Source organism: Mytilus californianus, unplaced genomic scaffold (genome assembly GCF_021869535.1).
Source record: "Mytilus californianus isolate M0D057914Y unplaced genomic scaffold, xbMytCali1.0.p SCAF_3, whole genome shotgun sequence".
In the NCBI taxonomy this organism is placed as follows: domain Eukaryota; kingdom Metazoa; phylum Mollusca; class Bivalvia; order Mytilida; family Mytilidae; genus Mytilus; species Mytilus californianus.
Genome location: NW_026262679.1, coordinates 111,574,094 through 111,580,200, shown reverse-complemented (window position 1 = coordinate 111,580,200; position 6,107 = coordinate 111,574,094).

Here is a 6,107-nt window from a genome sequence, read left to right as displayed (position 1 = left end):
CAAACATCAGAGAAAAATGTATCTATGGACTTGTATGATTGTCAAAGGAGTATGAAAAGAGCCTTTTTTATGAAAGAACTTATATTGATACATTGATACATGAAAAGTAAGACATATCAGGTATGATATCAAAAACGTGTTAAAATGGATATATAACTGAAATGGCTAGTTTACAACTAATTTCTGGAAAAAAGGAATTAAGGCCTTACAGAAATAGATAATTCTTGGCATTTTATTTGATATATTATACCTTTTCATTTTTTTATTGAAAAGGACAAAAAGTGGCCTTATCATACCTTCTATTCTGAATATGCAAGGCAAAATCTAAAATCTTCATACATTGTACAAACGTCAACACTAATCAGTATATTGAAATCACATTCCCATCTTTCTATAAAAAAAAAAAAACTGAATCTGAATCAAACTTTATACACAAGTTTTTGTGATCATTTACTAATCTATTCCAAGCAATAATGTATGGAAGGCCCTTTATTAAACTGCTAATGTTATTTTGATCAGGCAAATGAATTGCTTCCAGATGCAATTCTAGATGGTGAATTAAACAAATTTTGAAAAATGCAAATGGTAATTTGAGGCTGAATATAAGGAGAGTTCATAGGATTTGTTATGGTTTTTGTCGAGCCCGCGACTTCTGTCATTGAAAGCTCAACATAGGGATAGTGACCCAGTTGCGGGAACAACATCGTTAACTAACTTCTTAAAAACCTTAATATTTCAGAAGGTAGAAGACCTGGATGCTTCATACTTTGTATATAGATGCCTTATGATATGAAGTTTCTGTCTGTCATGTGTCCATTGTCTTTGACCTCATTATCATGGTTCAGTGACTACTGAAAATTAAGAAATTATTGCGAGATTTTTATTAATGCGATAATGCAACTGGTTTAGTATTGCAATAATAAGAACTCGCATTCTGATATCTGATAAATATATCTGTGCGAAGATTTTCCTGAAATCGCAATAATTAATCTCGCATTTTTGTCCAATCTTTAAATGCACGCAATAATTTCTGAATTTACAGTACTTGAAAAAAAAGTTATTAATATATGTAATGTTAATTTCTCTCTTATTTTTAGAAATAGGATAACTATGTTTGGTATGTGCATACCTTGCATGGTCTTCATGCCTGTCAGACAGTTTTCACTTGACCTCGACCTCATTTTATAGATCAGTGAACAAGGTTAGGTTTTCGTGGTCTAGTCCTAATCTCAGATACTATAACCAATAGGTCTATTATAATTGGTGTAAGGTGTTCATGTCCAACTGGCAGGTGTCATCTGACCTTGACCTCATTTTCACGGTTCAGTGGTAAATGTTAAGTTTTTGTGTTTTTCTCTGTTTTTATAATACTGTTTGCAATAGGTCACCTATATTTGGTGTATGGAAATATTTTACGATGTACATGTGTCTGGCAGGTTGTAGTTGACCTTGACTTCATTTTCACGGTTCATTGCTCAATGTTAAGTTTTTGTATTTTGATCTGTTTTTTCTTATACTTCAAGCAATAGGTCAACTATATTTGATGCATGGAATGATTTTAAGGTGTACATGTCTGTCTGACAGGGTTCATCTGACCTTGACCCCATTTTCATGGTTCGTTGGTCAATATAAAATTTCCATGGTTTGGTCTTTCTTTTATACTATAAGCAATAGGTCATCTATATTCTGTGTATGGAATGATTGTATTAAAGGTGTACATGTATTTCCGGCTTGGTTTATCTGACCTTGACCTCATTCTCTTGGATCATAAATGTTAATGTGATACTTGTAGTAAACTTTATATTTAGGACTATCAACATAAAATCAATGGTCAGTATAGCAGGCGAGACATTTCAGCATGTGCACTCTTATGTTGGATAGAGGTCATTCTTGACATTTGTGGCTACCAGATGATAAGTTCCAGATCTTTGAATCTTTAGTTCAAATATTCAATAGGACCATTAGTCACCTACATGTATCTTCTTTCAGATGTGTAATTTTTTGTTAAGCCTGCGACTTCTATCGCAGAAAGCTCGACATAGGGATAGTGATCTGGCGGCAAGGTAGAAAACCTAGATGCTTCATACTTTGTATATAGATGCCTTATGTTATGAAGTTTCCGTCTGTCATGTGTCCTTCACCTCATTTTCATGGTTCAGGGACTACTTGAAAAAAAGATTTTTTGTAATGCTAATTTCTCTCTTATGAGTAATAGGATAACTATATTTGGTATGTGCGTACCTTGCAAGGTCCTCATGCCTGTCGGACAGTTTTCACTTGACCTGGACCTCATTTCATGGATCAGGAACAAGGTCAAGTCCATATCTCAGATACAATAAGCACTAGGTCTACTATATTTGGTGTATGGAATGGTTGTAAGGTGTACATGTCCAACTGGCAGGTGTCATCTCACCTCTACCTCATTTTCATGGTTCAATGGTTAAAGTTAAGTTTTTGTGTTTTGGTATGTTTTTCTAATACTGTATGCAATAGGTCAGCTATATTTGGTGTATGGAAATATTTTACGATGTACATGTCAGTCTGGCAGGTTTTAGTTGACCTTGACCTCATTTTCACGGTTCATTGCTCAATGTTAAGTTTTTATGTTGTGGTCTGTTTTTCTTAAACTATAAGCAATAGGTCAACTATATTTGTTGTATGGAATGATTGTAAAGTTTATATGTCTGTCCGGTAGTTGTCACCTGACCTTGACCTAGTTTTCATGGTTCCTTGGTCAATGTTAAGTTTTCCTGGTCAAGTTTGTTTCTTAGATACTATATTTAATACATCAACTATAATTGATCCATGGAATGATGTCTGTCTGGCAGGGTTCATCTGACCTTGACCTCATATTCATGGTTCATTGGTCAATATAAAGTTTTAATGGTTTGGTCTGTTTCTTGCATACTATAAGCAATAGGTCAACTATATTCAATATATGGAATGATTGTAAGATGAACATGTATTTCTGGCTTGGTTTATCTGACCTTGACCTCATTTTCTTGGATGATGTTAAGTTAATGTGATACGTGTAGTTTAAACTTTATATTTAGGGCTGTCAACATAAAATCAATGGTAGAAAAGCAGGCGAGACATTTCAGCGTGTGCACTCTTGTTAAAGCAGGTTGTAAAAGTTTTATTACATTTTCACAACTTGAAATTGACCTTCATTCCACACTACATGATTGTGTTTCAGCAATATTAAGGACTGAATGACCCTACACCTTCAAAGTTAATCTGAGTTGGAGCATTTGCTGCTTTTTAGCTTGTCTTGATGCTTTAAATGAATTTTTATGATCAACTGAGATTACTGTGAGCACTGCTAAATGAAAGAGGAATTTCTTCTTATGCTGAGTGCACTTTGAAAAGTCTCACTTGCTCTGCTTAATATCCTGACTTCATATTGAAAATCTTTAAGTATATGCAATAATCAAATAAACTTCATTATCAATGATCCATGTTAATGAGGACAAGGTCAGATGAAAACTGTGACAGACATGTTCACCCTGTAATCATTCCACATACCTAATACTATTGCTTATAGTATCTGAGAAACGAACTTAGTCATATGAACCTTCAAATTTAACAAACAAATATCTGTTTTATACACTTCAACCAAACATGGAAGGAAGATAGTATAGGAACGGATACTGAAAAAAGTAATACACCAATTTAACAATTGTTATGACAAAGTTTAATTAACAAATGTATTCGCATGGAAAATATTAAAAATCAATCACATTGCTGTGTTACCTCACTTGTGTTTTATATGCTCCATGATTCAGGGTTGATTGTTTATCAAGGTCACAATGAGTAAACTTCGGGAATAAAACCAGAAAGTTGTAAGTTGTTTAGCAGCCATTTTTTTTTATCAACAATCACTGAATGAAATATTTGTTTGTCCATTATACATTATGGATAAGTAGTAAATGTAAAATGCATGCACAGAGGTCTTTAATAGTTTAGTATATATGCATGAATAGGTCCTATAATTTCTTTGAGATTGTATTCACCAGACTTTTCATATGACTTAAACCATGAAAATTTAACATTGACCAATTAACCACGAAGTTAAGTTTACTACGATTGTTGGTACCAATTTTCGTGGTTTAAGAAAACAAAAGGTTCTTAAGAGCCTGTGTCACTCACCTGCATCTTCAATAGCTATTTTTTGGTAAAAATCATGAAAGGGCAATAACTCTACAAAGAGTTACCGTACCCGACTATTTCAGTCATGGTGACAAATTTGTAGATCTTGTCCTGCTGATCATTTTTGCTTTTTAAAGTTTCCATCTACATCTGTATTTATTAAGCTTTTCAAGATAATGGGCAAAAACTCCAAAAAAAAATGTTAAAACATCTTTAATGGGAAATAACTCCAATAACGAGTCAACTAAAGATTTCAGCCATCATTGCTTACTTGTAGATCTTGACTTGTTGATCATTTTGGCTTGAAAAGTTTCTATCTATTATAGTTTGTAAGATTTAAGGCAAAAATTAAAAAAAATGGTAAAAATTGTCAGTAAAGAGCAATAACTTCATGATTTCAGCCATGTTTACTTGTTTGTCGATCTTCCTTATCATTTTTCCTTACAAAAATTTCTCTGTATCTATCACAGTTTTCAAAATAATGGACACAAATTAAAATAAACTGTAAACACAGAGATATGTCTAACCTATTTGTTATTTTGATAATGCAAATGTTGAAATTAAAATAGCAATACTTTATCAATATGTAAGTTATGCAAATATTCAAAGTCAATGAACCATAACTGAAGGTACAGGGCTAAACAATCTCCATGGAAATGAGATGTGCCAATACTAATACAAATATTTACCAAATACAACTGAAATCTTGTAAGTTGTTTCCTTTAAACAAACACAAACATTAACTTGTAAACTATGTAAAAGTTTCAAAGTCAATGAACCATAATGAGGGTGTGGGGTTATATATCTCCATGGAAATGAAACTTGCAAAAAATATCATTGACTTAACATTAGCAGTTCATCTTAAACTGACCTAATCACAAACTAATACATGTAAACGAAGCAAAAGTTTCAAAGTCAATAGACCATGACTGAGGGGGCAAGGCCAAATAATCTCCATGGAAATAAGATATGCCAATGCTTATACAACTGCATACCAAATATCATTGACCTACCACTTATGTGGTTCACCATAAACTAGACCTAATCACAAACTAGTACATTTTTGAAGACTCCTCTGCCAAAGCACGAAACAGCATACCTATGTTTCGCTTTTGGACTCCATCAAGGCGAGACAAAAATTGATAAAATTTGACATTTAAAGCCTACAACTCCTATACGAAGTCATCTGACAGTTTGAAGTAAATGGATAGCAGGTAGATCTCAACATTCTCAGCATTTTTTACCTGTCAGATTTTCTCCATTCATTATGGTTTTCAAGATAATAGGCTAAAAACTTGCATTTTACCCCTATGTTCTATTTTGAGCCCTGTGGCCATCTTGGTTGACAAGCAGGGTCATTGGACACATTTTTTAAAACTAAATACCCTAATAATGATTGTGGCCAAGTGTGGTTAAATTTGGCCCAGCAGTTTCAGAGGAGAAGATTTTTGGTTCAGCCATGCTGGATCTATGTGATCACTCCAGATTTTGAGATTGTGCAAAATTCGAAGTTGAAGACATATCATGACACTAATTCTGTTTTTTTATGACTTGCAGAAACTTTATACACCATTTTAATTATCTACTGCCAACTTTTGACATGTTATTTGCTCTTTAATTACGAAAATATTGGTCAAACAGCTACTTTATTTTAAATATACACTTGCACATGGTAGACATTTTACTTTCACAATCATTAGACTTTCTGTAATATTCAAACCTTTATATCCACTAATTACATAAATGACTCATTTTTTTTTTATTACTCAGTTTTTCTATCTCTTTTTGGTCAGTTCCACCATATCTAATCTTTAAAAAGTGAATCTAATCATTTGAAACCTTTGAAAACATTACTGTATAAACATAAAGTTAAAACTAACAAGTGAAACTGTGAGCTACTGCTCACTGATGATACCCTGTGCCCAAATACTTGAATGTAAACAGGAAGTTGTTGAGTG